The sequence below is a fragment of the Pelodiscus sinensis genome, chromosome 8, assembly GCF_049634645.1.
Source record: "Pelodiscus sinensis isolate JC-2024 chromosome 8, ASM4963464v1, whole genome shotgun sequence".
In the NCBI taxonomy this organism is placed as follows: domain Eukaryota; kingdom Metazoa; phylum Chordata; order Testudines; family Trionychidae; genus Pelodiscus; species Pelodiscus sinensis.
In genome coordinates, this window is record NC_134718.1 from 66,271,965 (window position 1) to 66,293,578 (window position 21,614).

The 21,614-nt window shown below is 41.3% G+C and overlaps 1 long non-coding RNA gene across 1 annotated transcript in view; it reads left to right on the top strand.

The window, feature by feature from the left end:
- Positions 1–21,614, top strand: part of LOC112547742 (uncharacterized) — a 48,384-nt gene that overhangs the window by 9,201 nt on the left and 17,569 nt on the right. The window contains exon 2 of the long non-coding RNA XR_012905817.1: positions 4,622–4,851. This is a non-coding gene — a long non-coding RNA (uncharacterized LOC112547742). The remainder of the gene's footprint in view (positions 1–4,621; positions 4,852–21,614) is intronic.

Consider the following 21,614-nt stretch of genomic DNA (forward strand, 5'->3'; position numbering starts at 1 on the left):
AGTTAGTCTCCCCCGGTCAGCCATCAGTGCTGCCTGGATCATACCACACTGGGCTCTGGTGGTGATGTAAAGGGCCAGCGTCTCTGGCTGCTGCTGCAGCCGTGGTAGTGGTCCAGAATCCTGCGCCATTTTAAATCACTAGGACCTGGAGCAACGGCACCTCCTATCGGCAGCCCTGCTTGTAGACCATCGTATGGTGATCTAATTAAAGATTTATTAGGTAGGAAACCAAAATGAGAGTTATTTACAGGTTAAAGCAAATATATATGCAGACAAGTTACACTCCATTGTTATTTTTGTGGGGGTTTTTTTTTTTATTTTATTTTTTTGTTGTTCTTCAAGCTGACTCTCTACTTTCACAGTTTTGGCATCTCCAGAACTTCAGGGCTGAAAAAGCAGAAATCATTCTGCTTCAAGGCTCCACTGCAACTATTAATATGCAGCTAAGCTGATCTGCGGATTACTTTCAGGGAACTGGAATGGCCCTGAACACCTGAGATCAGACGCTACCAATCTGCCTTCTTTGTATCACTGAGTTATTCCACAGCAGCACAAAGATTCTGTCTGACAAATTGGGCCAGGGTTGGGGGAGGAAGTCAAAATCTCATTTTGTGGTTAAATCCACACAGCTTTCAGTCGTATTCCCCTGGATTTCCCAGCTATATTGCAGAGCAGAGACCCCTCTGTACAGTCTGCAATTTGAAATCAAATGGGTAACAATTACTAGCAACATTTGCAGCATTTCTGTATGGATTTTTTCCCCCAAATTCTGTGATGTCCAGGGAGTTTATGCAAATTAATTTTCCTTACAAGGCACAATCTGGCCAGAGATAATTAATTATTCTGTTCAGAGGCAGCCTGAGTCAGAAAACTGAGCATTGGGCTAAAAGCCAGGATTTTTTGTCCAGTGTCTTCAAAAAGTGAAGAGGTGATGTTAGAACAAATAATTTTACACTCTGCATCTCAGTTTTTCCCACCTAAGGAATGGGAAGAATGATGTTAACATTTACCTTATGAAATAGTTGTGAAGATGAAGTGGTTGGTGTTAGGACTGGTTAAATTTTTCTGTTGAAAGTGTTTTTTGATGGAAAATTAGTTTTTGACTGAAGGATTTTTCTGGTGAAAAGCATCTGCTTCCTGTAGAGCATTTTGACTTTCCAATAGTTAAACAAAGTCCCCAAAACTGAAATGCTTCACAGAATACTTAGGACATCCTGCCTTTGTACCTCTTGGAATTGTAATTTGACTTCCTCATATCCCTATTTACCTCTATGGGCCAAGGTCCTCAGCTGGACTACATTTCCCATGATGCACCACAGTAAGGGCATTGGAATGGGAAACAAGTGAAAAGTCCAACTGCCTCCCTCACCAGGAGTGGGGGCCATGGTATTTCATAGGAAATGTTATCTGACCAGGAACCCCAGATGACAGAGAATGGGATCATGGGGCATTGAAACTAGAACCCCCATGTGACCTAACAGGAATTTTACAATTTTTCATCTAATTTGACGTCAGTAAAACAGTCCAGCTCTCGGTCACATATGTACAATGCCCTGGAAATATCTAAGTGCTAATTACCATTATTAATTTCTAAGTACGATTCAAAAAGTTTGTAGGTCAAGCCCAATTTGGGTGAATATCCAAAATTTCAGACCTTACAAGTCCTGAAAATTAGAACATGCTTTCTCATGAGATTTCCAGGTACAATTCATTGTAATGCTACACTGTAATGTTCCTATTAATGTGCTAACACTATCTAATACTTCCAGCTACACAGAAGAAGCTTCTGACGCTTCTGTATTAGTTCACTGGCCATTAATTGCCACATTACCATGTATGATTATGTCATGGATTGGTCCCACATGCTAAGTCTGCCTACCTTAACATTCAAAGATATTGATTTTCTCAACAGACTACATATTGCTGTGATTACACTGAAGCAGACGAGTTTTTCCCATGCTCTCTTCTGAGATAAAGGGATTACCATTTCTAAAGCATTGTTATCAATTCAAACTGAGACTAGAAGAAAGCTCTAATAGCAGTCCACCTTGGCCAAACAGGAAGTGTAGAAATACAACACAAGTACCTATGCCAAAAGCTTCATGGTCCCTCCTTAGAACACAGCTCTTTGGGTAAGTCTAGATTTCATCCCTCTCTCGGCAGAGGGATGAAGATTAGGCAGATCGACATTGCAAATGAGGCAGGGATTTAAATATTCCGGGCCTAATTTTCATAAAAATGATTGCCGCGTTTTGCTGACTCAGCACTTTGTCGGCAAAAAGCGGCAGTCTAGAGGGGGATCTGTTGAGAAAGAAAGCCTTTTTCAACAGATCCCTTATGCCTCCTGCAAGGAGGTTTACAGGATCTGTCGAAAAAGGCTTTCTTTCTCGACAGATCTCCCTCCAGACTGCCTCTTTTTGCGGACAAAGTGCTGAGTTGGCAAAACGTGGCAGCCATTTTTATGCAAATTAGGCACGGAATATTTAAATCCCTGCCTCATTTGCAATGTCAACCTGACTAATCTGTATCCCTCTGCTGACAGAGGGATGCAGTCTAGACATACTCTTTGTGTGCTCAGCCATTGAGTGCAGCTGCATCAGTGCAAACCCATAGGGCCACAGAATAAACTATGCAAACTTTTAGAATTACATTTAACTGAGCTTTGCTAGGTTGGACGGGAACTGCATCCTACTGTCCATCTGTACAGTGCCTAGTACATTCTGGGCCGGTGATGGGCAACCCAAGCTAGTGAATGGACCACATAAGTGGCTCTCCTTCATCTCAGTGGGTTGCAATATTGCCATAACCAAGATGGTCTCCGAGGATAGGGTAGTTTTGCTAACTGTGCTTGCATACGTAGAATTTGCAGGGTGCCGACTGAACTATAGCAGCACTTTCCCTGGACACAGAGGGAGCGCACGGCTCTCATAGTCAATGTTATGCACAATAAGCACACACCTCACTTCATGTGCCCTGGCTTTACGTGTGTGTCACTTTAGTAATACCAGTAGCAGAAAAACGATGTGGACAGAAACCAGTAGAATCTGGCAACCCTGTGTGTGGGCAAGTGTAAACAAACTGTCTCCTGGCCCACACATAGAACCCTGCTGGGTCGCACGTTGCTCACCACTATTCTGGGTGCTCCCGTAGTACAAATATTAAATAATTAGCTCTTCAATAGACGAGACGATGCATAGTCCAGGTTCAGCAAGAAAAAGTTTCAAAACTTGTAGCTGGAAACAAACTTTCAGTATGAACTAGAAAACGATTTGTGGAAAATAACAGCACAGTGCTATTTCTACAAAAGCTCAACAGGCAACAATATCATTTTTGAAATCTGCTTATCTGGTCGAGGAACATCTTTACTTTGGAGTTTAAAGCAAATAATTAAGTTGCAGGCATTTGGCATCAGAAAATAGTGCATGAAACAAAACCTTTCCAGGAGGAGGCCACGTAATATAAAAAAAGTCAGAAAGACAGCCTTATAAGGGTACTTTCATTATGTTTGTTTGGAAAACCATGGTGATTTTTCTCTCTCAATCTTTAAAGGGAACATTAAGGTGTCTTTTTAGATCAAAAACTATTTCCACAGTGTTTACTTCTTTTCAGACAAAAATTACTATCTCTGATGTCTTTGTGTTAGTCAAAGAATGGTTTTAATTAGCTCCTGTCATTAGAAATTACATCTCCACAAGGAAATAAATGGCAGATGTTGTTTCTTTACACCAATTTCATGTTTGTTGGAGAAGTGAATGCAGCACATTATTTTCTCTATTTTTGTTTGAAATAGTACAGTTTCCATCTGATATTTTTTATAGTCTATTTGCTATTATCTGAGATAGAAGAGAAGCTGTGGTTTGAAAAGATTTGACTTTTGTGGCTATATTGTGTTTTATTTCCACTATTCAATAAGTAATTGTTTCTGTAACCTCTCCCCTTGCTCAGACACATTCTTTCCTCTCCTTTTCAGCCATTGGGGGGGAAAATACTCTATTATTACTCGAAAGATGAACATTAAGTGAACTGAATGGCTTGGGAGAATTAATACTGAGAGCTTTGCACTTCCCAACAAGAATACTTTACACTGACACTGTAGTTTCTAAATTACTGTATATAATCACAATTAAGCCTGTTCATTCTTACAATGACACCCCTCCTCCTTACAGAAAAAAATTGCTAAAAAGTCAATGACCAGTCTATAAGCTGACTCCACATCAGCAGTGTAGAAACTTCCAGTGCCACCTCATGGACATCAACGCAGGCTAAGGGATGTGCTGGCTGCAGACATGGAGCTTTTTAGGAGGCTGCTGTTTGCTGTTCCCAGCCAATAGGAGCTGACAAATGTCCCCAGTGTGCCAGCTGTTTGCCCGGCTGGGAACTGAAGTTTGCTAACCCCTCCCACCAGGGAAAAAACTGCACATGAGCCGAACATAAACCAATCCCCACTCTGAGTTAAGGGTTGTGTTTGGGGTAGATATCTGAGTGTTGTCCTATTGCCCATTCTCTCTTAGGCCTTCTCTACACGACATGGGAAGGTCAAAGTAAGATATGCAACTCCAGCTATGTAAATTATGTCGTTGGAGTCAATGTACGTTGCATCAAGTTTCCATGCCGTTCACAGCATGAAAGGCCGATGGAAGCAAACGCTAAAGGCTAAAGCCAACTCTGCACATATGACCAGTGTTCGTGTGACAGAGCAGGAGACCAATAAGACTCTGCAGGATGGCATCTTTCAATCCAAGGAGGAACATTAGAAGGGTCTACATTCTTTGAAGGCTGTGAACACCAATGAAGAAGAGGAACTATTTCTTGGGGGTACATGAAGGCACAACTTGGTGCAAAGGGATAAAGGTAAGAAAAGGCAACTATAAGTTGAAGAAACTGAAAATTTCCCAACAGGAAAATGTTTTTGGCTGTGAAATAATCTCTGAAGGAAAGAGTGGAAATAGAGGATGAAGCCCCATCATGCTGGATTTTTAAAACCAGACTAGACAAAGCTCTGGAAGTTCATGTCTAGGCTAGAGGATTCTGGGCCTCAAAGTTCTTTGACTCTATGGGCAAGATCCTAAACAGTTCCAATTAGAGTAATCATACTACTTTGCTCTTGTATACACTTTTCATCAGGAAAGCAAAAAGCACTTTATCCCCTTTTTACAGATAAGGAGAATGAGATGTAGACAGTGAAGTGAGTCTTCACTTGAGTGACACCTTTGCCTTGGGTCACTCAATAGGCCAGGGATGAGCAGAGAGGAAAACTCGGACTTCCTGCATCCCAGTGCACCGGCCTACTCACTAAGGCTGTGTCCAGACTCAGGGGTTTTTTCGAAAAAAGTAGCCTTTTTTCGAAAAAACTTCACCTGCGTCCAGACTCAAGCCGCGTTCTTTCGAAATTAAATCGAAAGAACGCGGCTTTTCTTTCGATGGCGGTAAACCTCATTTCACGAGGAAGAACGCCTTCTTTCGAAAGTTCCTCTTTCGAAAGAAGGCGTTCTTCAATGTAAATAGGGCTTCTTCGAAAGAGAGCATCCAGACTCACTGGATGCTTTCTTTCGAAAAAGCAAGCCGCTTTTTCAAAAGTTCAACGTGCAGTCTAGACGCTCTCTTTCGAAAGAGGCTTGCAGTCTAGACATAGCCTAAGGCTGTGTCCAGACTCAGGGGTTTTTTCGGGAAAAGTAGCCTTTTCCCGAAAAAACTTCCCCTGCGTCCAGACTCAAGCCGCGTTCTTTCGAAATTATTTCGAAAGAACGCGGCTTTTCTTTCGATGGCGGTAAACCTCGTTTCACGAGGAAGAATGCCTTCTTTCGAAAGTTCCTCTTTCGAAAGAAGGCGTTCTTCAATGTAAATAGGGCTTCCTCGAAAGAGAGCATCCAGACTCGCTGGGTGCTCTCTTTCGAAAAAGCGGATTGCTCTTTCGAAAGATCCGCCTGCAGTCTAGATGCGATCTTTCGAAAGAGGCTCTTTCGAAAGAAGCCTGCAGTCTAGACATAGCCTAAGGGTATGTCAATGTTATGGGACAAACTCATTCCACAGAGGAGAATCTCGAGAACATGTATATGTTCTGGCACAAATTGTTCCTTTCAGTGTAGATGATATGGCTTTCTCATTGCTTTTCTTTATTTGAATTACTGTCATCCTAAAATTACTGTCATCTCCAAAAAGGAATGAACAAACACTCAGGCTATCTTACCCATTACCAAGATAGCTTCCCCAATTATCACCTCTAATACCATTAGCTCACAAACATCCCACTCTCCCCACCTCTAATATTATCAATTCACAGACACTTACCTTCCTTCCTTCCTTCCCCTCCCCCCCTGCATCCCCCTCCTGTTCTGAAATGTGATTTGTCCTTTTCATATGTGTTCATTTTTTAAAATTGTATCCTTTGGTATATATGGTTGTGACTATTTTCTTCCACTATTTGATCTGAGGAAGTGGGTCTGGCCCACGAAAGCTCATCATCTAATAAACCATCTTGTTAGTCTTTAAAGTGCTACATTGTCCTGCATTTTGCTTCTGTCATCCTAACTGTGATCGAGTGCGAGGGGCTGTACATACTGCTAGTGAAAGACCCCACCTTGAAGACTTTACAATCTAAACAGACAAGACAAAGGGAGACAGGAAGGAAGTTCTATTATCGCCATGTAACATGAGGCCCAGAAAAGTTAAATGGCTTATTTGAGGTCACACAGGAAATCAGTGGCTAAAATGGGAATTGTAATTATATCTCCAGAGTCATAGTCTGCTCACCTAGGCTGTGTCCAGACTCAGGGTTTTTTTCGGAAAAAGTAGCCTTTTTCCGAAAAAACTTCACCTGCGTCTAGACTGCAGCCGCGTTCTTTTGAAATTAAATCGAAAGAACGCGGCTTTTCTTTCGACGGTGGTAAACCTCATTTTACGAGGAAGAATGCCTTTTTTCGAAAGTGCTCTTTCGAAAAAAGGCGTTCTTGAATGCAAACAGGGGTTTTTCAAAAGAGAGCATCCAGACTGCCTTTCGAAAAAGCGGCTTGCTTTTTCGAAAGTTCCGCTTGCAGTCTAGACGCTCTTTTTCAAAAGAGGCTTGCAGTCTAGACATAGCCCTAATGAACAAAGCCATCTTTCCTCTGCATTTGCCCAAAGCACAAGCTGCAGTCCTGCCATGTATAAAGAGAATTTAAATGATCAGGTTTTGCCCATTGCATTCATTCTTATCAATGCTGTCAGACTTTATCCCCTTTCAAGGAAGGTATGTCAGGTTTCTTTAGCTATCTTCTGCTGTCATGAGCCTGCAGAGGGGAATGCAGGCCCTAAAAGCAGGGCCATTCTTAGGATGTAGGGGGGGGACACGCATTACTATTAAACTGGTGCCCCATATCTGATGGCAGCCGGGGTGAGGGGAATGATGATTTTTAGAGATGTGATTTTATAACCCTCAGCCACACACTAGTGAAATATTTTTATAGCAAATGTTAAACTAAGATCTTGTCAACAAACACAATAAATTCAGAAACGGACAGTATACAGCCGCGTTAGGCAAATGCCTGTTAAATGGCTTAATTACCACTTGAATGGCTCTTTCACAGGTCCAGTGGTCTGCTAATAAGTCTGGCAGGATTTTTCATTTGTAAGCTAACTAGATCCTCTCTGGAGGAAGCAGAGCCGCAGGGATAGGAAGAGGCATGTGTGTGGACATTCAGACCCAGGGCTGCCCCAAGTTTTCAGGTGCCCTACACAACTGCATATTCTGTGTATGGGGAAGGATGCCCCTGCCTAAAAGAAAGATAAAACTCTCTTGGTGTACAGGTAGCAGATGGAGGTCAGAACAAGCAAAAGAAATTTACCCAAGAAACAGGAGGGCTGTGTTTAGACTGGCCAGTTTTTCCAGAAAATCAGCCGCTTTTCCGGAAAAACTTGCTAGCTGTCTACACTGGCCGCTTGAATTTCCGCAAAATCACTGACTTCCTACTGTAAGAAATCAGTGCTTTTTGAGGAAATACTATGCTGCTCTCGTTCGGGCAAAAGTCACTTTTGCGCAAAAGGGCCAGTGTAGACAGCTGAGATTTGTTATCCGCAAAAAAGCCCCTATCGTGAAAATGGCGATCGGGGCTTTTTTGCGGAAAAGCGTCCGTGCCAATCTAGATGCTCTGTTCCGAAAATGCTTTTAACGGAAAACTTTTCCGTCAAAAGCTTTTCTGGAAAATCACGCCAGTCTAGACGTAGCCTAGCTATGCGGGGGAACAGATTACTTGGGCTGAATATAGCCAGAGGCTCGGGGAATGTGCAAAGTGGAATATACCGTTTTTTCCCCTCTTTGATCATTAATCAATTCATAATTTAAATCAACACCCCCTCCAGAGAGCCCAATTAGACATGAGAAATAAGTTAATGACCAGAGATGTAGTGAAGAGGATGTAAACATCAGCCTCTACAGCACAGTGAGGCATTAATCTGTAACCTATGCAGACCTCTGAAATACATTTCCCTGAAATGCTTTCTTTTCTTTGGCTCCAGGAGGTGCTCTCATTAATATTTCCTGCCCTCTCACATACTTTGGAGGCAAGGGTAACACATTTTTGTCAAAAAACATCCACCACCAACCCTAATTTTCTTTCTTTGGTAAATGAATGAAAGTTGACAAGCTCAGGGAAGAAGAGAAGATTGTGTGATGGGTAGGGAGAGGAATTTTGCACATCAGACGGCTCTGCCAGGGCAGCAGAAAAATGGGATCAGCTGCCAATGGGAATACAGCAAGTGAGGAGACCATTCTCTGCAGTCCAAATGTCATGACTGAGTTGAGGATGTCAGGACAAGATGCAAGAAAGACTCATTCAGATTGCTGTTTCCCACGGGGAGCCCTGATTTATCCCTATACCCACAGCTCATCGGGGACACAAAATAATTTTACTGAAATATAGAAGGGTTTATAGGGCAAGATTTTCAAAAGAGTTTAGCTCCGATTTAACCACCAAAAGAGGTGAGCAAATTGGCGAATGTGGCATTGAGGCACGTTGAATACTGAGTTGTTTTGAAAGTCTGGTCATGACTATTGAGAACTGGGTTCTATTGTTGGTCTGGTCATTGGTCTGCTGGGTGACTGGGACCAGTCTCTTGCCACCTTGTGCCTCAGTTTCCCCATCCATAAAATGGGAATAACAATATTTAATTCCTTTGTCAAGCAGTTTGAGAACAACTGGTGAAAAGAGCTGAATAGTAGTAGTAAAACCAACGCTGAGTTCTGGAAATCAGGCTCTAACTGTAGGGGGTGAACAGAATTGTGAGAGCTGGGGGAAATTTCAGCACTGGTTCAGTGGTACCAGATGAGCTGTTTTTTGTTTGTTTTGTTTGTTTCTTTTTTTAAAAATGTTCACAACACTTTTCATCAAAAGGTTGTAGCTGACATTGTTATTGAAAATGTTACTGCATTTTTTTTTTGTTTCCTAAAAACTGGGGTTTCAATACATAAAATTTGTCCATAACATTTATGCCGAGTTTGAATGAAAATAGTGCAGTTTCATGAAAAACCAAAACCAAAAAGTTTGTTCTGAACATTTTCATTTTTTCTTGAAAAAAGGCTGTGTTTGCAACATTTTGACTAATAATGATTATGTGGAAAATCTAGTCCATTGTGTTTGAACAGGAGTAGCCAATAAAGGCATGACTTTCTCAGGTAACTTAAGAACATAAGAACGGCCGTACTGGGTTGGACCAAAGGAACATCTAGCCCAGTAGCCTGTCTGCTGACAGTGGCCAGCACCAGGTGCCCCAGAGAGGGTGGACCGAAGACAATGATCAAGCAATTTGTCTCCTGACATCCTTCTCCAGCCTCTGACAAACAGAGGCCAGGGACACCATTTCTATCCCCTGGCTAATAGCCTTTTATGGACCTAACCTCCATGAAATTATCTAGCTTCTCTTTAAACTCTGTTATAGTCCTAGCCTTCACAGCCTCCTCTGGCAAGGAGTTTCACAGGTTGACTACACGCTGTGTGAAGAAGAATTTTCTTTTATTAGTTTTAAACCTGCTACCCATTAATTTCATTTGGTGTCCTCTAGTTCTTCTATTATGGGAACTAATACATAACTTTTCTTTATCTGCCCTCTCCATACCACTCATGATTTTATATACCTCTATCATATCCCCCCTCAGGCTCCTCTTTTCTAAACTGAAAAGTCCCAGACACTTTAACCTCTCTTCATATGGGACCCGTTCCAAACCCCTAATTATTTTAGTTGCCCTTTTCTGAACCCTTTCCAAGGCCAAAATATCTTTTTTGAGGTGAGGAGACCACATCTGTACACAGTATTCAAGTTGTGGGCATACCATAGTTTTATACAGGGGCAGTAAGATATTCTGTGTCTTATTTTCTATCCCTTTCTTAATATTTCCTAGCATCCTATTTGCCTTTTTGACCGCTGCTGGAAACTTGGAAAATGAGTCGCAAAGCTACAGTCTGGGTAGAGACTCTCCCTTAAGTTATTCCGTTTTCTTCATATGTAAGTGCATTTAGTGCTCTGCTGGTTTATTGTGGAAGGAAGGAAGGAAGGAAGGAAGGAAGGAAGGAAGGAAGGAAGGAAAGGAAAGGAAAGGAAAGGAAAGGAAAGGAAAGGAAAGGAAAGGGTGCTGTGTTAGGAGCAATTAAGGCCTGGATTGAAAGCCAGCAAAGTCAAATGGAAAGACTTCCATTCACTTCAACAGGTCTTAGGTCAGGAGCTAAGTCCAGAAATAAGTTACATAAATAGCTGAAATTAATAACAGCTGTACTGAGTTGCATGGGGCAGAGAGCGTGTTTCCAAGAAAACTTCATCCTCCAACCGCTACAACTAAACAAGCCAATGAAGCACAAAGGGGAAGATATTCAGGTACCTTGCATTGTAGTGATAGTATATCATAGAATCATAGAATAATAGGACTGGAAGGGACCTCGAGAGGTCATCGAGTCCAGCCCCCCACCCTCAAGGCAGGATCAAGCTCTGTCTACACCATCCCTGACAGATGTCTATCTAACCTGTTCTTAAATATCTCCAGAGAGGGAGATTCCACCACCTCCCTTGGCAATTTATTCCAATATTTGACCACCCTGACAGTTAGGAATTTTTTCCTAATGTCCAATCTAAACCTCCCCTGCTGCACTTTAAGCCCATTACTCCTTGTCCTGTCCTCAGAAACCAAGAGGAACAAATTTTTGCCTTCCTCCTTGTGACAACCTTTTAGGTATTTGAAAACCGCTATCATGTCCCCCCTTAATCTTCTTTTTTCCAAACTAAACAAGCCCAGTTCATGAAGCCTGGCTTCATAGGTCATGTTCTCTAAACCTTTAATCATTCTTGTCGCTCTATGGTTTTGTGTTTTGCTTGGAGAATACAATAAAAATAAAATGAAATTAAAAAATTCACTACCATTTCTCTGCCTGGTGGTCATTCCTGGCTTGGGACTTCAGGAAAAAAATATTAAAATTAAAAAAAGAACTCAAGCACATTTAAATAGGTTGTATATTTGTACTGATTCTTTTCCATCTGTTTTTGTCATTTTGCTTTGAAACAGTGCCAGGAGCATTTTCTCTCCTCTGTTTTGCATGTTCACTCTTGAGGATTTCAATGAACATCAGATACAAAAATAAATAAATAAAGCTTTCATGGTTTTATGAGACGCAATAAAAATATTTTTGAGTTCTATCTGTATTCGTGCCAGGCAGACTTTTCCTTCTCCTTTTCCTCCAGAGTCTATCTCTGTGTCATGCTGATCTAGCCTGCAGACACATTTTAGAACTTGGACCTGATGGGCCAAACTAATGCCTGCTGTTAAGCACCGAGACCAGAGGGCTAAACCATCTGCTGATATAAATCCTCATAGCACTAACAACTTTTCATGTTGCTGGAGGGCTTGATTTCAGTGGAGCTGCGCAGCTTTACTTCAGTTGGAGATCTGGCCCAAAATGCTTGGATCAGTAATGATTCTGGTCCTATATTAAAAAAAATCCCAATATTTGACATTTTTTCATGTTGAGCTGGCATCCAAGGCTACGGCAATTTCGAAAAGTGCTTTCTTTTGGTCTTCTCTGGGCTTTCCATTTTTATGAGCCTTTTGGTTTCAATAAGAATGTGTTCCTTTTCCTCTCCCCATCTTCTGTGAAAATAGGTATTAAGATCTTAATTGTTTAACAGTACTTCTGAAATTGATGCACTTCGCGGACCCTTACCGCCCTGGCTGTTCAATCTACGACAGAAATCGGTAAGTGGCCAGGAGCCAATTCAGTAATAAATAAAAGAGACGAAGAAGCCACTCTGTCATTCTGCACTAGCATTTTGCTTGAAGGTATATTAAAGGAAATTGCCAATTAGTGCATTACCTTCTCATTTTCTTTTTTCTGCCTCTCACATTTTTCCTTTGCTTCACCAATAACAAAAGCAAATTACTCCCCCCCACCTGGAAACTTACAGGCAAAATGGATTTTCCATTTTTCTCTTTCCAGTTCCACACAGAAAGCAACGTATGTATAGATGTTGTGCCTGGCAAAGTGTAAAGGGCCCTAAAGTGAGTTAAAATTATACTTACACCAACTGGAAGGCTCCTTTACACAACCTTTGCAATGAGTGTTACCTTGGTTGCATATGAGAATCAGTCCCATAATATTTACTGATAAATGTGTTATGAGCTTCAAATATTATACCCATGTGTCTTACCACTACTCCTCCTTTCCCACAGCATCAAACAAACTCTCATCTGTACTTTTAAGGCTCTCCTAGATTAGCTTCTTTCTATTTATCATTTCTCATATTGCATGAAGCCAACAATTCTAGCTCAATGAACGATGCCGACTTTTATCATGTCAGTGTCCTGCAAACACTATCTGTCTTTCTCTCAGGCATGGGAGAAGCTTCTCATAAAAATCCTCCAAAAAGACATTGCATTGTCATTCTGCTCCAGTTAGGTTCACACCCTCTACATCCCCTTGGTAGCTGAGTGCCTTGAAGTAGCACATTAAGTGCTGTGACTAACATCAGCCAGGTGTGATATATTTTTTTCTTTCCCTCATCCTCTTCTCAGAATCATCTGTGCAGAGGAGAGTTTGGTGTTGTAGGGGCATGGGTGGGTTTTATGCCCATGCTGCTCTGTGTTCAGATTTGGGAAATCAGATCAAAGAGCAGCCCCTTGCACTTGGAGTGGAAGGTGTTGAGGTTTGTGATAGACCTTAGATCTTGTGAGAAGTCTTTTGAGAGAAAAAGTTCTGTTGTGCCCAAGGAGTGGACTTGTTTATCTTGAGGCTTTCTCCCAAAGCCTTGCTTGATCTTGCGCATGTCCTGGGCCCAGGCCACAGAGTACCTTACAAAGACTGTGACTTTAAGCCTGACTCAGTCTTTCAAATTTCTCCTTAAATCTCACATGGGCAGTAAGGGTAAGCAGCAATTATTCAACAGTCCCTAGGCAGCTGGTGTCCTAGGATTGCTGCCTGTTCCCATTAGCGTAATTATCAAACGGTTTCCTTATACTGCCCCTACCTATTTGTTGCGGTCACCTGCTTAGATTGTAAATTCTTGTGTTGTGTATTTCAGTGTACAGTGATCTCACGACACCACACCTAGACAAATAAATAATACATTTGAAAATCAGTTTCCCTCTGTTACTTCTCTGCCAGGACTTGAGCTGAGGATTCTGCCTTCCTTAATGGTATTTCTTTTTGTCCTGCCCCTGGATCAGAGCCATCCCATTCCTGTCTAGGGTCTATTGGTAACCTAGGCAACAATAGTCACTCATTGTTCCTCCTTTCTCTGCATATATGATGTAGACTCTGAGGCCCAAAGGGATCACTGTGGTAATCTAGTCTGACGCCCTGAATAATATTGGCATAGGACTTTCCTGGACGCATTCCCATATGAACTAGAGAATTTCTTTTAGGAAAAATTAGTCCGGTGAGAGAAAAGCCACCATAGCCCTTTGCAAATTCTTTAACTCACTGTTAAAAATCCACACCTCATTTCTTGTCTGAAATTGCATAGCTTCAGCTTGGGGCCAGTGACATGTGTTCTACTTTTATCTGCTAGATTGAATGCTTCTTCTTCCCTCTTGGGAATTGTAAACACCTGATTGGCCACAGAGGGCAAGTATTTCCATACATAAAAATAAATGTATCTGTACAGTTGTTCTCGTTGGCATTTTCTAAAATGAGTAGTTGGATGGAGATAGTGGAAAAGTTTTAGTTCTGGGTGGGTCTTGTTTGTTGGCCATTGGTACTAAATGTTGTTTTGGGAATTAGTTCACTTGCCTTTGGCCATGTCAACAATGTTGACTCTACTTTACTACATTTATCTTTATAGCTTAAGTTGCTCAAGGCCAAGGGCCTGAAAAAACCCAACTAGTACGCACCAACAAAAGCAGTAGTGTGGACAGTGCTATGTCGTCAGAAAAGCATCTACTGACATAGCTTCTACCTCTCATTGAGATAGTGTTTTCATTGAACTGAATCCACAGTTATTAACACTTCGGCTACGTCTAGATTGCATCCCTTTTTCGTAAAAGGGATGCAAATTAGACGTATCGCAATTGCTAATGAAGCGGGGATTTAAATCTCCTCCGCTTCATTAGTATAAAAATGGCTGCCGCTTTTTTTCGGCACGGAGCTTTGCCGGAAAAAAGCGCCAGTCTAGATGCGGATCTTTTGGAAAATAAAGCCTTTTCCAAAAGATACCTTATCCCTCTTAAAATAAGGGATAAGGGATCTTTTGGAAAAGGCTTTATTTTCCAAAAGATCTGCATCTAGACTGGCACTTTTCTCCGGCAAAGCTCTGGGCCGATAAAAAGCGGCAGCCGTTTTTATGCTAATGAAGCGGGAGAGATTTAAATCCCTGCTTCATTAGCAATTGCGATACGTCTAATTTGCATCTCTTTTATGAAAAAGGGATGCAATCTAGATGTAGCATTCTAGTAAAATGCTAGAACTGTACATTGAATAATTGGAGAAAGGGGATGTAACTCCTGAAAGATTTAATTGAATTGACAGGCATTCTGAGATTAAACAGCTCAATCTAGATTGTACCTGGAACTTTACTAGAAAATAATTCTATATACATATCTGTGTTATGCTTTCCATTACATTGGTATAAATCTGGAGTAACTCCTTTAAAACCAATAGCTTTACACCAGTATAAAAGACAACAAGATTTGTCCCCCAAGAAAGCAGTAGCTTTGATGTCAGGATTGAGTGGGGTTTGTTTGTTTTCTAATTAAAAAAGAAAAATGTTTATTATTATTATTATTATTTATTAATATAAGACCAGTGCTGATCGGGATGCAGAATTTTGTCATGGAGAGGATCAGGAAGTAAATGGCTATTACTATTATAGGTGCTGGAATTAGGGGTGCTGGAAAAAGTTCCCTCTAATTTTTTCCATTCATGTGCAGAATAAATTTTTATGTGCACTGAGCCATGTGCAAATGTGCACCTCCAACAGAAACACAAAATCTAGCTGTAGGTGCTCTGCTAACAAGATGGGCAGCATTTGAATCTCTCCTAGTCGACTACACAAGCGCGTAGCTTACAGGGAACCATGTTATTCCATGCTGTGCCTCCTGGCTTGAAGTGGTTTCCACCATAACCAGAGTGTACATGTTGGTTCTATGGCTCTCAGCACCCCCTCTACAAAAAAAATGCTCCAGCACCCCTAAATTTCATACTCTCTGTGAAACAGCTCTCAGAAGGTTACGGTAGAGCATCATTACAGAATCAGAATAAAGAATCAGCAGAAAAAAGTTAGACAATTTACCAAAAAAGAGGATTTTTAAACAGACTGTTACCTTGGCATTGTTACAAACATGATTCATTGCTGCCTTAGGCTATACTTACAGTACTGAAGATCAATTTTCTGATGTTTGATTTAGCAAGTCTAGTTAAGAATAAGACCTGCGAAACTGAACTCTAAGGGCAGCTCCGGCCAGTGCCAGTGCTCCTGACAGTCACGAGGAGTAAGGGAAGCCGAAATGAGGAGTACAGGATCTTTCGAAAAAAGTTTTATTTTTTTTCAAAAGAAACATGTCTAGACAGCGGTTTCACTTTCAAAATACCTGTTTTTGAAAGAATGCGCAGCCGCCACTATGCAAATGAAGCACAGGAAATTCAAATCCCAGCTTCATTTGCAATTTCGATCTGTCTAATTTACATCCCTCTTTCGAAAGAGGGCTGTGGTTTAGACATAGCCTAAGTCCCTTGGTTTCATTGGGACTTCAGTGCATTCTTAAGTGCTTTCCTGCATGAAGGCAGGCAAATCTAATGACCAGTGATGTCAATGGATATGCCGCACTGACTTCTATGATGTTGAATCAGGCCATCAATTTCTCACTCTGCCTGCTATGTCCTCTTTTCACCCAAACCTTTACTCCTTCAGTCTCTCCTCCTCATGCCCATTCTCATGCTCCAACTCCTTCTCATAGAGATAGAGTAGAGATAGGTAACTCTACTACCTATCTCAGTGCACATGTAATCCACACACCTACTGGATGTGGTGCACTGACCCATTTGAGAACCATTAGGTTCGTCCGCCCTTTCTGCATTACACAGACATGTCTCCCTCTTGCATATCTGTGCACAGAAAATGCCACCCCGTGCAGTAACCCAGTTCAGCACTCGACTGAGAAAATTCAGAGAAAAGGAAGGTGAAGGAAACGGGGGTGTATATGTATGTGAAATAATGACAAAAAAGGTTGGTGAAGCTGAAATGGGGTGCCCCAGTTAATTTTTTCCCACAAGTGATGCTGAGTGCAATAGCTCAATGCTTTTGTAATACAGAATCATAGAATACTAGGACTGGAAGGAACCTCGAGAATAATAATAATAATAATAGTGGTCAATCAAAACTTTAATTAATTGCCCTGTGTGGATTCCATCCCCATCAAATTTAGAGCCAAACATACACATTAAGATCAACAGGAGTTTTCCATGTGGAAGGACGAAGGTTAGAGTTTCATTGTAGCCCCACGTCAGCCCCACATCACGGGTCCTGATTGAAAATCTCATTTGTCCCTAACATCAAATAAGCTTCTACTATGAAAGGACTCAGGCTCCTGCTCTATTTTATGTGCATGCGACAGCAGCAAGGATGGTCTGAGGGAATTACTGTAGCTGGCAGGCACAGTATTATTGTGGAAGATCAAAGTTCCATTCAGGCAACATGTTCCGCATCAGATACACTAAATCCAGATTCCCTGAACTGAGTTGCCAAGCGATGTTTCATGATCTATAGAAGGATCTGCTTCAATGAATTAATGATTATCTGCTTCATTGTTTTCCTTCTGAATGGACTATTAGCAGAGAGGTTGACCAAGAGAGAAAATGGATTTCATCACTAGGGGTCAATTGTTACTCAAGCTGAGTTTGTTCCAGTGATGAATGGCGTGAGATTTATTCAGGTCTACACTACAAACAGATGTCCCTTGCTACTTGGAATATTTCCTGCAGGTGTCTGACTTCCAGGCAACTAAACGGGGTGCTATGATGAATACTGGCATGGCCAAGTCTGGCCTTCTCAGATTAGGCACATTACTGCTGAACAGTCTTCTTGAGATCTCTGTTTTTAAAATGTTGGTTTGGGAGAGGCCAAGGGTACTTCTGCCTATCCAGCATCCATCTCCATTCAAGCTCTGACTTCCCTTTTAGCTGACACCTCTAAAAAGAATCCAATTCCTCATTTGGGTTGTGGGGTGTATTTGTAATGGGTCCACTTTCCCACTGGGCTAAGACATCTTCCTTTCAGGAAATACAGCCATGCCATGAGCTAATCCAGTGGCTGCCAGGTTATAACAGGCACTCGCTTACCTTGATATAGCATAGGATTACCACGCTACATGATGCAGTTACTTAGCATGGCCCAGGTACTTCTGTCCAAGTGTCTTTAACTGAAGCTGCCTGCAATAGGTCACTGGCACCTCAGGACAACAGCTGTGTACATGTTCTGGCAGAGTATTGAACAGGGCTGGTATGGGGAAATGGGGGGTTAGATTGAGTAGGGGCCAACACCGTTTATTCCCTATTCTGCTCCCAGAAAAGCTCACTAACATTTTTGTCAGGAAACATGGATGAACAGTGGGGATAGCTGTAAGTGGGACAAAGCATCTTTGTGCCACTGTTTCTTCTACTAAGCTCAGGTTTCTGGGGCATACAAGGATCTCCAGCTGTTACTGTTATGGATCTAGCAATGGGCTCAGGATATCTGTCTAAGAAAGACCTACACCAGCTCTGTTGTGCCTCTGATGGGCCATTACAATAAAGCTCAGAAGAGGCAGGATGTATGTAGCAATAATATAGGTTATACGCCTGATGATGTGGTGAAGGCCCTGGAAAGGGAATTAGATTCTGTTGCCAGCTTTGCAATGAATTTCCAATGTCTTTGGGTAAGTCCTTCAATCTCTCTGGTTCATTCCCACACCTCATTAGATAGGCCTGAAAACTAATACCTGACTTCTCAAGAATGTTGTGAGGCACAAGTTCACCAGTGTTCCTGAGGTGCTATGATATTATGGTGGTCAGGGCATAAAAGAGCCTGAAGTCCAAAATACTTGTTTTTTAAAATGTGGCTTCTCTAGTGCAAACGGCACTATTATTGCCTCTCTTATAATGTCCATGACTGAACATAGGGGAGTTATTTCTTTCAAATATATACCATGCGGCTTTCCAGGGATTGCATCTCCAGCATTTTCAGGGCACTCAGCATATGGGCCTGTTCATTACCACGCTCCGGTATTATTAGCTAAAGAACAAGGCAAAATTAGGCTGCTCTAAATTGCTGTCACAAAACAGCCAGTCCTTTCTCAGCTGCCAACAAATTATCATGAAGAAGGAACTCTATTTTCGTCAAGGATTGTATAATAAACAACCATGTACAGCAGTCAAGAGAAACAGATCTCTACATCTAAAGGTCTCCATGATGAAGCCCAAAGAAGGGTGCCAGCCTATAGACACTCTATGGCTGCATCTAGACTGGCAAGTTTTTCCGCAAAAGCAGATGCTTTTGCGGAAAAACTTACCAGCTGTCTACACTGGCCGCTTGAATTTCTTCAAGAACACTGACGATCTCATGTAAGATGAAATGCTATGCTGCTCCCATTCGGGCAAAAGCCCTCTTGCACAAATGCTTTTGTGCAAGAGGGCCAGTGTAGACAATGCGGTATTGTTTTGCGCAAAAAAGCCCCGATCGTGAAAATGGCAATCGGGGCTTTCTTGTGCAAAACTGCGTCTAGATTGGCACGGACACTTTTCCACAAAAAGTGCTTTTGTGGAAAAGCGTCCGTACCAATCTAGACGCTCTTTTCTGCAAATGCTTTTAACGGAAAAACTTTTCCATTAAAAGCATTTGCGGAAAATCATGCCAGTCTAGACGTAGCCTATGTGTTTAGAGTTCACTTCTCTGAGGCAAATAAATACTTTCTAGCCTCCTATTGCTTTGCAAGTCTTGGTGACTCATTTTAAGGTGAATGCATTATTTCCAACCGCCACATAATTAAAAGTTCGGTGTGAAATTGCATATTCACCAACATTTCAGCCTGAGATAATGAAAATAACTGCAGATCACCTACTAATTACTTTTTTCAATCATATACTTAATTAGTATTATGCAAATTAGAAAGCATCATTTTCCCTCTTACTCATGGAGGCAGCGTGGTCTAGTGAACTGAACAAGCCAAGAAGTTTTAATGATATCCAAAGATTTGCTGTCTGGCCCATGCACCATCTCCACTTGTGAACAACACTGATGATACACTACCTCATAGAAGGGTTGTGAGGAATAATTATGTATTGTTTACACAGGACTTTGAGGATATAAAGTGAGTGCTGTATATTATTATTTCTATTAGTCAATGAAGTTTTATTTGTTTTTACCAACAGCTAGAGGAGATTATGGACCTTAGACTTTTCAACAATTTCAAAGATGACTAGTCATTAGGGCTGCCTAGTTACTGAGTGCCCAGAGACCCCGTAAAGGGGCTTCATAGTTGGAAAATAATGAGCATCCATCCTCTAAAAAGCAGGCTGCTATATGATATGAACTAGGAGAAGAAAATGTCCATCCTTCAGCCCTGCATTCAGCAAAGTACTTACGCATGAGCCTAAGCATAAAGGAAATTTTCATCAAAGGTTTTTAAGTTTTCACCAAAAAACTGAATACTATTAAAAAATGAAAAAAAAATCTATTTAAAACTGAAACATTTTGGGTTTCATTTGGCTTTGTTTTTCAGCACTTTCTTACAACCTCTCCCAAAGTGTTCCCTCAAAACCGATTTTCTTATGAGCATTTCCATTTAACTGAGACAACGTCTCAATGGAGAAAGAGTTGGCTAACTGTATGATGAGCTCATTTTCTTCTCATAAATTCTAGCGCTGGAATGGTTTTGCTCTTCTGGCTATGTGATCCATGAATCAAGGTAACGAGCAAATCATAGAAAGTGCAGCTCCCCCCTGCTCCGTCATAAGGGCACCAGCCTGGATTCTACCTCAGGATAGTGATTATTTGAATAACGGCCTTTCCCTTGGGCCAAATTCACCACTGGCATAATATGGTGCCATTGACTGCAGGGGAGGTAACAATATGTATATCAATGATTAAAATGGCCCATAATGTCTGTGGTATGCTTAGGCACACAAGATAGGCATTTGAAAAACATGAAAACCCATTTATGCTCTCATGTACGTTCTCAGATTATGAGAGGATTGCTATGAGACCACTGGCAAAGGTGAGGAAGCAGGCCATTAAAGTAATTCACTCAATATTGTTGTGCTGAAGGTAATTCAGTTTGCAGACATATAATAAGATCCCACATGGTTATTTTTCACTATATCCGTAAAAATAATTAGGTTCATTTTTTTTCACTTTATGTGAAAATATATGCCACCTCTTATCCTCCTCAGATGAGTGGGATTCTCATAGACACATTTTTTCTTAATTATTCAAAAAAGGACATCTCAGTTATGAGATGAGTTATGAAACATTATTATGATGAATTCCAACAGACCTTCCAGACATAGTTAAGATTTTTGTTATCAACAGAAAATAATATGTACCCCAAATAGCCTTCTATATACTTGCCAGTTGTTATTTCCCTTGTCAGGTTCATTAGTAAGGAAAACATAAGACATTCCAGCCATGTTTTCAAATGAAATTTTAGGGCAAAATGAAAACAGATCACAGCCCCATCTAATATAGAGAAGTGTCTCTTCTACCTGACAAGCAATAGCTTTTGCTGTGACTCAGATGAGAGAGGCGATCAATCAGATGAAGTGACCAACAATTTTGATGGTGGGAAGAAAGAAAGACAACTAGACTTCTAATAATGATGTCTTAGCAGACAGCACAGTCAACTTCACCACCAGAACCTATTATCCATTCTGCATTTGGCATGTAGTTTAATGGAGACTTTTTCATTCTTATTTCAGCTGCTCAACATAGGCTATAGATCAAAGAGACAGACACTGCAGATCATTTTATTTCTGTTTTATTTTTCCCACACCGCCCATTTGCAGCCTGTTTACTTCGGTGTTCATAGAATTGCAGCCTGTAGGCCTGGGAGGGACCTTGAGATGGATGGCATGTCTAAACCAAAGGACTGGCCTGAAGAGACCCTCTGCAATTTAACACCTCAAAATGTAATGAAA